Source organism: Acanthochromis polyacanthus, chromosome 9 (genome assembly GCF_021347895.1).
Source record: "Acanthochromis polyacanthus isolate Apoly-LR-REF ecotype Palm Island chromosome 9, KAUST_Apoly_ChrSc, whole genome shotgun sequence".
NCBI lineage: Eukaryota > Metazoa > Chordata > Actinopteri > Pomacentridae > Acanthochromis > Acanthochromis polyacanthus.
In genome coordinates this window covers 18,145,292-18,159,996 of record NC_067121.1, presented here as the reverse complement: position 1 = coordinate 18,159,996, position 14,705 = coordinate 18,145,292, and the positions used below count along the sequence as shown (strand labels likewise).

The 14,705-nt window shown below is 40.9% G+C and overlaps 1 protein-coding gene and 1 long non-coding RNA gene across 2 annotated transcripts in view; both read left to right on the top strand.

Annotated features, from left to right (window-relative positions):
* The window catches only part of LOC127535399 (uncharacterized), a 261,104-nt gene that overhangs the window by 203,263 nt on the left and 43,136 nt on the right, over positions 1–14,705 (top strand). The window lies entirely within an intron of this gene.
* Positions 13,522–14,705, top strand: part of fam110b (family with sequence similarity 110 member B) — a 44,320-nt gene continuing 43,136 nt past the window's right edge. Inside the window, exon 1 of the mRNA XM_022208543.2 lies at positions 13,522–13,664. The gene's annotated coding sequence lies outside the window, so the exon portion shown is untranslated. The remainder of the gene's footprint in view (positions 13,665–14,705) is intronic.

Here is a 14,705-nt window from a genome sequence, read left to right as displayed (position 1 = left end):
CGACTACACATTTACACTCAATAAGTACAACCAACCTAAACCCCCATTCAAAAAAACACTCCCTTAATACTTTAAATGATCATTTGGAAACTTAAACTCCCCTCTACCTACTTGCCACATTACATCTCCCTATCGGAACTAAAAAAAGGCATCCGAACCCCTGGGTAATACTTTTGCCCGGACACCCTGGGAGGAAGAGGACGGGCAGAGGTAAGTTTCTGTACAGTACATCAATAAACTAACACCACATTTACACAGTTTGCTTAACTAGCTCATCCTGCTTCTTTCCACTACACCATCTACTGCCGAATGCTACTGATGTTAACAGGTGAATATCCAGATAGAACTGCCTGGCATCACAGCTGAAAACCATGTGCTCCAACAAATATAGAAACACACATATCACAACATATACATCAATATTTTAGAAATTAAAGGGTGCTTTGGTTTCATTTCAATTTACTATTTAATTGACCTTTGGTAACGGCAGTCCGTTGTTACAGTGCTGTTGGTAAACCTGAATTTTTTTGTGGGGATAAAAAAAGACAATATTTCAACAAAATCTGACTTCTAACCTCAGCTTTAGGTCCTATATTTTCCCGGCCACTGGGGAATAGTCATGTCATCATGGCAACGTCATAGCAGGGTACTTGTCTGTTTGTATTTTCAAGATCAAAGCTCAAGCTGCGGATACAGATCGTAAAAAGAAAGATATATTTCCCAGTGTCCTTACTTTAAATGAGAATTCAGACTTTCGGACTTGAGCAGAAACAGCTTTACAAACATAGGAAGAGTTAGGGCCTAGACAATGACAGAGTGCTGCAGTTGGTCTCTCTCAGCAGCAGGAACAAAACACAGGGTTCACTGGATCCACCCACAAGAATCAGTGGGCCTGCTGAGACCACTACAGTGCACATATGAACTTGAACAACTTGAGTGTGTAACGAGCCAGATTAACTCTTACCTGTCTGTCATTCGGACTTGAATCTCTCATAGTTTTCTAAAATCATCAGGCACATGAACCCTTTTAAAACCTAGAATGTTTACTTTAAGTCTACTTTGTCTTCACAGTTTAACCAGGGGGTCTGTACACATTCCAACTGCAGAACCTTTTTTTTCCTCTGTAAAAGGTAATTATTTTCAGAGCCATGAGAATGCAGAAGTGTACAGCATGTGTTCCTAAGAAAAACTATTTACTTAAGATTTATCACTACACTCCAAAAAGTCAATAACTTAAACTCATCATAAAATACATACTGTTAATGTCAAGCAGAAATCACATTAGTTGTGATGTGAAATGTGACAGCATACAGATTTAGAACATTTGCAGTTCTGTTTTTAAATGCAAATATAAACTACCATTCAAAAGTTTTTAGGTCACTTAGAAATATCATTACATTGACAGAAAAGCTTTTTTTCCCCCAATGAAGACAGCATCAAATTAATCAGAAATACAATCTCGACATTGTTAGTTGCACCTCAGACTAGTAAAAATAAATAAATAATAATAATAATAATAATAATAACAATAATAATAATAATAACAATAATTAATAGTGTTTTAGTGAGGGGTTGTACCTCCATGTGCTGCCAGAACATTACCAATGCTTCTTGACATTGATTCTCCAACTCTATAGAACTCTAATGATGGACCACCACTCTTCCAAAAGATATTCCCTCATTTGGCATTTTAATGATGCTGAGCACTGTCTAACATGTTGTTCCAAAATGTGCCTTAGATGTTCACTTGGGCTGAGATCTGGTGACAGTGAAGACCATAGCACATGATTCACATCATTATACTCACCAAAAGTGACCCTTTGTGCCCTATGGTTGAGGACACTGTCATCCTGGAACAGCGCACCCCCATTAAAATACAAATGTTTCATCTTGGGAGAAAGATGATTACTCCGAAAAATGTTTTGTCAGTTTGCAATGATTTTCCTCTTCGGGGAGAAGTGAACCCCAACCAACCAAATGCCCCCTGTATAACAGGGCCACCTGTTATACAGCGTTAAGGTTTTTCCTTTGAAGTGTCACTCATCTGTATGCACGTAGATGATATGTTTAATTGGTTTTCTGATCAAAACCTTTAAGTCATGCTTATATCATTATATACACTTATTAATCTCCTTTTGCAATGTACACTACAGCTCAAAGGGTTGGGGTCACTTAAAAATGTCCCTATTTTTGAAAGAAAAACTCTCTAGACATTGTTAATGTGGTAAATGACTATTCTAGCTGGAAACGGCTGATTTTTAATGAAATATCTACATAGGGGTACAGCGGAACATTTCCAGAAGCCATCACTCCTGTGTTCTAATGCTACATTGTGCTAGCTAATGGTACTGAAAGGCTAATTGATGATTAGAAAACCCATGTGCAATTCTGTTACAATTCTGCACATGAATGAAAGTTTGATTTTTCATGGAAAACATGAAATTCCCTGGGTGACCTCAAACTTTTGAACAGTAGTGTATGTAATGATTTTGCTGTGTTAAACTGTACAGTTTACACATTTTCATTAACTGAGTATAGAGCATGCGTGGCACGTTGATTTTGATCTTCCTTACTGTTAAATCTTTGCATAATCACAATAAAAATAAAAAAAAACAAGAACCCTGATCCAAAAGGAACTCACTTCCAAGAAAGTCAGGACATAATGAAAGCTGAACAACTTCAGCATTTGGCATCTGCCCCCCGAGGCAAGAACAACACGGTGTGTTGTTGTTAAATCCCTGAAAAATGTCTGTGAGTTAGGTGGGCAGGCCTATCAAAATTCCTCAGATTGTGTTACATCGCATCCATGCAGTTGTGCAATAAACTGTCCAACTTTGAAACTGTGGAGACATCACAGGATGGCTTTCACATTACCAGCCTAGTGCCTGTAAAAACATGAATCTGTTCAGTCAAAGCTGTTGTCATCCCAGCCAAACTGAATCATAATTTATGGGAGATGATGTTTGTTCAATTCCTGTATAGATACTGAATGAACAATATGATATTAGATCATTTTCCAAAAGCAACATGGTGTACTGTTTAGATGAGTTCTTTTCTAAAACTGTAAACAGCAGTGGGGTTATATTTTAGTTCAGGTTATAACCTCTCTCTGTCTGTTGCACACACATCAGCCTGCACCATTAGCTTGGGTTTCTTCATTGGGTAAGTGTGTCAGTGCCCTTTGGTTTCCATGGCTACCATAAAAGCCTGTCACCACATTAATCTGGAGCTGTATCCCTCGGCAACAAGGGGCACTTATGGAAGAGCAGTGTAGATGTAAGCCATCTCTGTCTCTTTCTGTTCTCTCCATGTTTCTGTCACTTACACACACACACACGCACGCACACAGGCACGCATGCGTGCACACACACACGCACACACGCGCGCACACACACACACACACACACACACACACACACACACACACACACACACACACACACACACACACACACACACACACACACACACACACACACACATGTTTGTACTTCTATCTTAGTGAGGACATCCATAGGCGTAATGCATTTCCTAGAGCCTTACCCTAACCTTAACCATCACAACTGATTGCCTAAACTTAATCCTTACCCTAACCCTAACCAAACCTCAATTCATACCTGTTCTGTAAAAACAAGTCTTCACCCTCAAACATGGCTGTTTCAAAGTAAGGACCGGCCAAAATGTCCTCACTTTGTAAAAATGTCCTCACTTTGATAGTTAAATGCAGAAAATGGTACTCACCATGTAGCAAGTACAAGAACACACACACACACACACACACACACACACACACACACACACACCAGTATTTTCAGAAGCATTCAAGTTCATCCAAGGAACCAGTCTCATCCTATTTTTGTTTTTCTAATTTTCTGGTAGATCAGCTGGTAAGAGAGTAGAATGGAGAATGAAAAGATGTATAGTTTATAGAGCACAAATTCAAAAGTATGTCATGTTCAGGTACTTCACATAATCAAGTGAGGACCTCATAAAAGCAAAAAGAGAAACCCAACAAATCCAAAGCATCCTTTAGCCAGAGTATCCTTTGGATTTCCTTAAGCAGCACTAGGCAACAGTGGGAAGAAAAAAAAACTCCCATTCACCAAGAAGAAACATATGCCAGATTCAGGCTCAGGGAGGGAAACCATCTGCCTCAACCAGTTGATGTGAGAGTAAAGGGGAGAGAGAACAGGACAGGAGATAGAAAACAGAAACAGTGCATAATGGGAGGATTGGAGGCTGATGAGCTCCGGATCCAGAAATACCTGTAGAGAGGACAAAACACAAACTACAGTGAGAGAAGACACAATGTCCGTGGTATGTAACGACGGTGTATACCTGTATAGAGAAACAGGAGAGTAGAAGAGAGGTGCTTACTGCATCATGAGAAGCCCCTCTATAGTCTTGACCCAGTACAGCTACAGGATGGTTCAGGGTTGCATGTGCCAGGCCTACCATAGGTTTTATCAAAGAGGAAAGCTTTCAGCCTAATCTTTAAAGAGAGTGTCTGCCTTCTGAACGCACACAGGAAGCTGATTTCAGGGATGAAGAGTCCAATTTTTAAGTGCTCTGTATAATAAAAATATAGCACAATATGATTCTTCAGATCTCCAAGTTTCCTCAAAGTAGTGCTTGAGGACAAGGCAGTGCCATCTGGAGTAACTATCTAGTTAGATAGTTTGTTTCTGAGGTGTTTAGGGCCAAAAGCTATCGTTCAGTTTATCTGTATAGAAGAGGAAAATTACAAAGTCCAGCAGTCTGGTTTCAGTTTGCTCTGTTACCCCCAAGTGGCCAAAGGAAGAACTATTAACACGGACTCTTTTGAAATGTCCTGTTTGCCAAAACACTAAATTTGACTCGCCGATGTTCAGAGATCTGAAAATATCTACTCTGTTCGATTGCTGTATGGATATCTGTAAGGTACAATGTGGGACATGTACTAAACTTTTAAAATGGTTTCCTGGGACAATAAAGATAGTCTGTATTTAGCCATCTGTGTTATGGATGAGCTCTTATACATATGCTATTGTCGATGTAGTGTAATAACACTTTGTAGTGTAAATTACACTTCATGATTAAATTTGTTAAACTGCTGCTAGAAATAAACAATAAGACAACAATGACTTTACAAACTGAGAGTGAATGAATGAACATAGATAAATAAACTAATGAATTAACCGTGATCATTACTGGATGCAGCTGGTGGAGCAGTGATCAATTTGGAATCATTTTGGAATTGAGAAGCCACTTGTCATTTCGAAATTCGCCCATCTAGCAGAAGGAAAGTTATACTTGCATATTGATACTGAAGGGGGATGTTTCAGGGGACATCTGCTGGCTAAGTTGCTTCTGGAATGAAGGGACAGGATGTCACCATTCCACAGTTGCATTTAAAAGTGTGCCAGGGTAAAAACAAAGCTCTTAGTTACAAAGAGAATGTTCACGCTGTCGCATTGAAGAAGGTTACAGAAGACCAACTCTGGTAAAACATGGGGGAAAACAGCCAATGAAAAAGAGCAGGTAGGAACTCCTAAAAAATCTGAGTCAAAAAAGTAGTAACGGCCCTAAACGTTATCATGAATGAACAAAGAACCTGCCAAACATCCAATAAAATAGTAGAGGAAGCCCACATTGTATTCCAGTGACTTTCTCTTATATAGAAATTCTTTGGAGCCAAATTCAAATCAGCATCTGACCAATCATGGATGTGTCAAGGGGTGGTGTTAAGCTTCACTGTCCAGGAGAAGTCAGAGGTCAGATACCTTTAGGACTTCATTTGAGTTCATTTCTTAAACAATTGTTCAATATCTACGATGATGCCACTTCAGATGTGAGGCGCTCTCCTTCAGTACTGGTCCCAATGGCCTGGAATATTGGGTCCAGATCTTTGGGGACATCACTCCCCAGTGAATGAGCTCCTTGATTTCACTTTTTGAAACCTGTGAAGTTAGTCTGCTATACAGAGTCCTGAGTATTAGGAGTAGAAGAGAATCAGCAGGTGAAGAAAGCAGTCTCCTCTACTCCTCTATCTTCACAGGTACGTACTGTTGTTTCCAAGAGGGATTACAATGGTAATTCTGTGGTAAACATCCGACATGGAGATGTTTCATTTAAATGTGACTTTTGATTAAGCCATCTTCTGAAATGGTCTCTTATCAGATTTGCAGCTGTGAGAAAGAATCTCTAGATGCTCTGTGTGTTGATTTGGAATCTGCCTGGCAATAAACTGTTGTTCTGGTCCTCCGTATGCTACACTATATAAAACAGTGTCATTCCTATAAAATAACTGGTATTTCCACAGAATTATGTAATGTCAATACAAAAAAGAACATGGATCTGGACAGCCTATTATGGCATCTTATATTGTTGTGTCATTTTTAATATATTGGTCGCAACTTTTTCAGGACATAGTTTTAACACCTGGAGACAGAAATGAATAATAATATATTTTATTGAAAAACACCTTTGTCGGCACTCAAAGACACCGTACAGACATACAGTGGGTATGGAAAGTATTCAGATCCCTTGAAATTTTTCACTCTCTGTGTCATTGCAGCCATTTGCCAAAATCAAAAAGTTCATTTTATTTCTCATTAATGTACACTCAGCACCCCATCTTGACAGAAAAAAACAGAAATGTAGAAATTTTTGCAAATTTATTAAAAAGAAAAACTGAAATATCACATGGTCAGAAGTATTCAGACCCTTTGCAGCGACATCCATATTTAACTCACATGCAGTCCATTTCTTCTGATCCTCCTCGAGATGGTTCTGCTTCTTTATTGGAGTCCAGCTGTGTTTAACTGAAGTGATTGGACTTGATTAGGAAAGGCACACACCTGTCTATATAAGACCTTACAGCTCACAGTGCATGTCAGAGCAAATGAGAATCATGAGGTCGAAGGAACTGCCCAAGGAGCTCAGAGACAGAATTGTGGCAAGGCACAGATCTGGCCAAGGTTACAAAAGAATTTCTGCAGCACTCAAGGTTCCTAAGAGCACAGTGGCCTCCATAATCCTCAAAGGGAAGAAGTTTGGGAGGATCTTCCTAGACCTGGCCGTCCAGCCAAACTGAGCAATGGTGGGAGAAGAGCCTTGGTGAGAGAGGTAAAGAAGAACCCAAAGATCACTGTGGCTGAGCTCCAGAGATGCAGTCGGGAGATAGGAGAAAGTTCCACAAAGTCAACTATCACTGCAGCCCTCCACCAGTCGGGGCTTTAAGGCAGAATGGCCCGACGGAAGCCTCTCCTCAGTGCAAGACACATGAAAGCCCGCATAGAGTTTGCCAAAAAACACATGAAGGACTCCCAGACTATGAGGAATAAAATTCTCTGGTCTGATGAGACAAAGACTGAACTTTTTGGTGTTAATTCTCGGCGGTATGTGTGGAGAAAAGCAGGCACTGCTCATCACCTGCCCAATACAATCCCTACAGTGAAACATGGTGGTGGGAGCATCATGTTGTGGGGGTGTTTTTCAGCTGCAGGAACAGGACGACTGGTTGCAATTGAAGGAAGGATGAATGCGGCCAAGTACAGAGATATCCTGGAGGAAAACCTCTTCCAGAGTGCTCAGGACCTCAGACTGGGCCGAAGGTTCACCTTTCAACAGGACAATGATCCTAAGCACACAGCTAAAATAACAAAGGAGTGGCTTCAGAACAACTCTGTGACCGTTCTTGAGTGGCCCAGCCAGAGCCCTGACCTAAACCCAATTGAGCATCTCTGGAGAGACCTCAAAATGGCTGTCCACCAATGTTCACCATCCAACCTGACAGAACTGGAGAGGATCTGCAAGGAAGAATGGCAGAGGATCCCCAAATCCAGGTGTGAAAAACTTGTTGCGTCATTCCCAAGAAGACTCATGGCTGTACTAGCTGAAAAGGGTGCTTCTACTCAATACTGAGCACAGGGTCTGAATACTTCTGACCATGTGATATTTCAGTTTTTCTTTTTTTAATAAATTTGCAAAAATTTCTACATTTCTGTTTTTTTCTGTCAAGATGGGGTGCTGAGTGTACATTAATGAGAAATAAAATGAACTTTTTTTGATTTTGCCAAATGGCTGCAATGACACAGAGAGTGAAAAATTTCAAGGGGTCTGAATACTTTCCGTACCCACTGTATATGCACAAAATACACATTAAAGAACAGTAAAAACAACACAAGAGACAGAGCAATTGGCGTCAAATGAAATAGGTAGTTTTAAACAGATGTATTAAACTGCTGATGCATTGGAGTTGGAATTTGAAATGGGGGAATTAATCGAAAATGAAGCTATGTTTTTGTCAATCTCTTTTTTTTTTTTTTTACAATCATGCGACTCAAAATTAATAATTGTTTGACAAATATTCATTACAGGTGGTACAGTGATTCAGTGGTTAGCAATGTTGCCTCATAGTTAGGAGGTCCTGTGTTTGAAACTTGCTGTGGGATCTTTCTGCATGGAGTTTGCATGTTCTCCCTGTGCATGCGTGGGTTTTCTCCGGGCACTCCGGCTTCCTCCCACAGTCCAAATATGCTGAGGTTAATTGATTACTTTAAATTGCCAGTAGGTGTGAATGCACCAATGATTGTCTGTCTGTATATGTAGCCCTGTGATAGACTGGTGATCTGTCCAGGGTGTCCCCTGCCTTCGCCCGAGTCAGTTGGGATAGGCTCCAGCACCCCCCGCGACTCTCGTGAGGATAAAGTGGGGTATAGAGAATGGATGGATGGCGTATGCTTCTGCAACAAAAATTGCATTTATTTTAAGGCTTTCAACACATTTTAACCAGGGGTGCCCATAATTATGGAGGGTGCTGTATGTTTTATCTACATTTTTTACCTCAGAAAAAATTATGCCATCAAATTGATATTTTTCACCATACATGCACATTCATGACTCTTGTGTGAAACAGAATATGTTATTATTATGTGTCATCAGATTAGGGGTCATTCCAGGTGAAATGACCAGATATTCCTTGGAGGTGTTGCGGCACCATTTTCACATTAGTCCTAAATTTGCATGCCATTAGATAGTCACAAAAGTACTTTCTATGCAAAATTGTAGGCCTGTAGCTCAAATAGTTTCTGAGCTGTGGGGGTTTGAAATTTTCAGAATTTGGGCTATAAAAAGCCTCTCCAGCGTTTTTTGCATCTTTAAGTGGTTATTTCTCAGCCTCTAGACATACCAGAGAGCTGTACGTTGGTAAACAAGGCCTCTGCATGTAGCTAGTGCCCCACAAACATCCCCAGGTGTTTCCCTACACTCTGTTCAAAAAGAACAAAACATACATAATACTACCATTGGAATGACTACTAATACTTGTATCCCAATTTAAAGGGCTGAAAAGCAAAAAACGATTTTGACATTACCCATGCCATTTTGAGTAAGAATATCTCAGTAACTACAAATATAACCCTGCTGCTTTTTTGTACAGTGATAGAAGACAGATAGAACTGTCTTGTAGAAAAATTTGGGGTCTCTGGTACCTGTCCCACACTGAGATTTTTGCCACCAAAAATAGCCAATTAAAAATCTCATCCAACTTTGGGAGCTCATATTTTCCAAACTGAGGTACCTAGAAAGCTCCAGTTTGCTAAGTTATCACACAAGTTTGTGTAGAATGGAACCCAGGGGTGTTAGAACACTTCTGTGCAGTATTTCTAGTACTTTTAAGGTTCCAAACCCCACTCGTGAGTAGGTATCTCTTAATTTTTTTTAGCATTTTTAGCAAGCCCCCATGGTCTGCAGAGTGTAGGGAAACACCTGAGGATGTTTGTGCGGCACTAGCTACATGCAGAGGCCTTGTTTACCAACTTACAGCTCTCTGGTATGTCTAGAGGCTGAGAAATAACCACTTAAAGATGCAAAAAACGCTGGTGAGGCTTTTTATAGCCCAAATTCTGAAAATTTCAAACCCCCACAACTCAGAAATTATTTGAGCTACAGGCCTACAATTTTGCATAGAAAGTACTTTTGTGACTATCTAATGGCATGCAAATTTAGGACTAATTTGAAGATGGTGCGGCAACCACCATCTGGTGAAACCACACGGAATGACCCTTTGTGTACTTTATAGTTAGCTAACACTAGCTAGCTAAATAAGCTTGCTAACTTTAGTCTATGTATTGAGTGTGTGTGTGTGTGTGTACGTGTGTATGTATACGTGCATGTGTGCATTTATTTATATAGCTACATATTGATTGATAGGTTTGCATGTCAAACATGAAATCATTTTTGTGTGGACCAAAATATAATAGAAACAATAATGCAAATGATTATTCTTAACAAAAAGGGGGAAAAAAAGTCATAAAAACATCTTGATTTTCTTTTGAACCACTTATGGAAGAGGGTAGGGTCCAATCACTCATGCATCTAAGAGTTAAAGACAAACACTTAAATAGTTGTGCAGTGCAGAACTAGAATTGGGACCAAGGACCTTCCTGACAAACAAGTGCTATTACTAGTGATGTTGCCACAACATAACAAAGGAGGGAAATGTTATTATCTTACCTCAAAAAAGGGTATACAAAAACATCAAAATATATAAACAGATATATTACAGCATCGGATATGATGGAGGGTCCACTATGACCTCCAGTAGCAACATACCCACCAGACACTGCTAGTCTTTCCTGCAAAACAATTACTGTAGTAGGGTGTACAGTGGGCTTACAGAGCCAGAGATCCACTTTATGAAGGTAAGCTGACTTAGAGTATTGGCAGGGTACAGCATTTCATACAAACGGTGAGCAAGTACAATGGCAGATACAATATGTATATACAGTAGTGATCACTGGGTGGTTTGCATGTGCTATTCCATAAAACTGACTAAATGTAATCAGATGGAGAGGTCTGGCAGAGAACTGTATGTAACTGCTGCATATCGTATGGTGTTTTACCCACAGTGTATTCATGACTATCTTCTCTACTGTTTTGTATAGAGATAGAGCAATAGCAATAAATTTCTCCAAACATTTGACTTCTGTCTGTCTCCTTGCGCTGTGGCCTGTAGCAGTGCAGCTGGATAGCTCAGTGACTAACATCCTTGACTTTGGCACAGGAGATCAGTGGTTTAAATCACAGTTATCCAGTGAGGACCCTTAGGCAAGGTCTTTGGTGCTGCTTGCCTACCTGCCTTGTATCTACTCTCAGATGTACGTTGCTTTGGATAAAAGTGTCTGCTAAACTTAACTGTAATGCAACAGCAGGTCTGTCTCTCAGGAGTAACATCTGCTGTGGCCTCACATGGCTTTTTGCTCTTGCTTCCACAGCAGCCGTCCACTCGGCCTGATTTTGCACGAGTCTATGATGACAAGGATGCTGTCTCTGTAGCCTGGTTTTTCACGGTTGCTAGGTAACAGTGTGGGGGTTTGCCCACATGACAACACAGAGTCTCAGAAGCTGTGTAAGGCAGTGTGTTTGTCTGGGTGTGTGTGTGCCTCATGGCAGACAAACAGCACTGTCTTTCAGTGAAGCAGGGGCACACTTACTGACTCTCAACACGCTTCATCCTCTCTATCCTCCTTCACATCGGTGGAAGAATCCCTGCTCCGTTCAGATGTTTAACGTTTTTAAGGAGAATTTGTATGCCTCCCTGTCGGCAGCAGCTACGGCTAGAGGCATTCTGTTTTTAGGTTGTATGTCTGCTTGCATGTACATGTATCCATCTATCCATCTGTGTCTCTGTCTGTCCCATTCTTGAACCCGATATCTCATTATCGCTAACTTTCTTCAGATGTGGCACAAGCACAAATGTCTGCTTAACAAATTCAACAATGAACTGTTCAGATTTTGAGAGTCAAATGTCATAGTTCAAGGTCACAGTGATCTCACAAAACATATTTTTGGTCATAACAGAAGAATTCATATGACAATTTTGACAAAAGTTCAAACATAGTCTGACTTAGATACAGAACAGGTCAGACTCTCTAGATGTGGTGAATCAGCAGCTTTTTACACAGCTTACTCCTCCTCTTTCATTATCTACATCTTACCTATATTTAATATCCCCTTCATTGCAGGAAATAAAAACAGAGACCTCCAGGCAGCTATGTCCTTTTTTTAAACGAAAAGCATTTATTTTCAATGAAGATAACATTAAATGAATCAGAAATACAATATAGACATTGACAATGCCACCACATGACTGCTGCTATTATTATACAGTTGTTGCTACAGCTCTGTGCCCAACTGCTCTATGAGCCTTGAACTGCCCTCAGGGGACAAATATAGATTTTTGAACTGAATAGATTGTTTGTGACAACTCATGTTTCGAATGTGAGGAAAAATACACAGCGTGACTTACTGCTACAGCCTGACAAAGACCGATCCTGTCTCCATGTTGGGGATAATTTCAAATCACACTAATTAATGAAGTTACTGCCATTGTTATTCTAAATAAACAAGTGTGTGGAGCTCTGTTGCTTTGGAGATGTTCAAGTGGGTTTGCTGTCGCAGGTTGTAGTGAGAGGAAAGACTTTTGGGGACGAGATGTGTAAAAAGACCTGTGCCGAGTTCAAAATGATAAGTAGATCCGTCCTAGTTGGGATGCCTTTAGAATGAAAGATTGAAAAGATTTGCACATCCATGGGGGTGTAGTCAGCTGTCAAAGACAAGGCATGCACTGGCCCTTTAATGAATGGACCACTCCATTCATATTCGCAGGGGCGAGCTGTATTGACAAACCATTAGATGCACTTAATTTTAATAAAAATATAGAAAGTTAAAGGGATGTTCTGAAAATAAAACTATATTGAAAGTCTAGGTATGACAAGGTAAATGCATGTAGTCGGTGGAAAATGCCGTAGAGACGCAGTCAGTCCATGGCAGATCTGCCGTCCAGCTCCATTTCTCTGCCTCAATGCAGACGGACCCGTTAGCAGCTGCGTCAAGCTAGCAGCTTTAGTGAAAAAGATTAACCGGAAAATGTTACATTTTAATCTTCAAAATAAAAGCACAAGCATGCTTAAGGCTATACGTACCTGCTGGAGTCTGTCCCAGCTGACAGAGGGCGAAGGCAGGGTTCACCCTGGACAGGTCTCCAGTCTGTCACGGGGCTGTTTAAACATCACATAGCACATTTTCAATTACAATATTTTGCCAGGGTGATCCAGGTTTTAGGACTGTTGCTCCAACAGCAGTACGGGTCTGTTTTGTGGATCTGATTTGGACCTGTAATGGACTGGACAACTGCCTCTAGTCCACTGTCACCTGGAGTCGACACCTCACCCACAACTCCTTACAGGATAAAACGTTTAACTACTTGATGGAAAAATGTTTTACAGTATTCATTAGTGGTACAACACAGACAACAAAACAATTAGAAAATCATCTGAAGTGGTTCACTGATGTATATTTTTAAAATTTACATATACTTGTTCTTTCTACATAGGAAAGAACAATGTAATGCTTTGACTTACATACACACCTGGGTAGTATTATCAAGGTGAATCTTTACTCATATCCTTACATAACCATCACAACTACGTGAGACTGATGACCAAATTGTAGCATTATGTTGAAGGTGTTGACCGGAAACTCCGGTGCTTCTCCCGGTGAATTGACAGCGGTGCTGCTGGCTGTAACAGGATGCTGTCAGACTCAGGCCGAACAGACGCACAGACCTAACGGAGACAACCCGCAACAGCATCCTTTGTTTTCTGGAGCTGGAGAGCAAGGTAAGGACATTAACCAGCTTGGTAACGATGCCAACCTGTCTGTCCACCATACCAATGATGACTGAAACATGACTGAGGTCGCTGACGATACGCTGGAGTTGTGTTTTTTTTGCCCTCTTCATTTTCAGTCATGTCTAAACTATGGCTATTGTTCGGCATACTGTCATTCAGGCAGAACATAGGAGGGTTTCATGTAACGCGGCATTAATGAACTTAGCTGAAGGGCTAACACGCGGCTGGGCTCTGTGGTGCTGTGATGTGTAAACAGCTGCCGGAGTTTCGGGTGGCGGTACGGGGCTAGCTTGCAGCGCAGGAGCAGACATTGTAGAACATCCATGGCTGCTGCTGAGGTGGTGCTGGGGGGGAGGGGGAGGAGGAGGAGGAGGAGGGAGGAGGAGGGAGGTGGGGGGGGGGGGGGGGACATTGCGTTGCACCACCACCCTAGGCACGCGCACGCAAACACAGGTGCAGCTGGTGTGGGTGCTGGTGTGCAGCTCCGGACACATCCAGCCACTGAGCAGCTCTCTGCTAACAGCACATAGGGCCGGGCCTGCTGTGTTTTGGGGGCTGTTGGCTCCTGTCCAGGCTTTAAAAGGCTTATTGACTATTATGGTCAGCCTGTGTTTAAATTCCCGTGGACACCCCACTTTTTATTGTAGATGTGGTCGTTATGTTGGTATTTTTTTACAGAAGTGCTTCAGTATTGGTTCCAGTGTGGTTTCAGTAAGGTCTAGATGACATAGCTGGGACATTTATCACGATAAAATCTTTAATTTCATGTCATATTGATCATTGCTGCTGTTTTTGAAAACAGATCAGGAGGGGGAAAAATAATCTCAAATTTTATTTTGAATTCAACCACCAAGTACATACACTACTGTTCAAAAGTTTGGGGTCACCCAGGCAATTTCATGTTTTCCTTGAAAACTCACACTTTTATTCATGTGCTAACATAATTGCCCAAGGATTTTCTAATCATTAATTAGCTTTTTAACATGATTAGCTAACACAATGTGTACCTCTGTACCTCTATGTAGATAT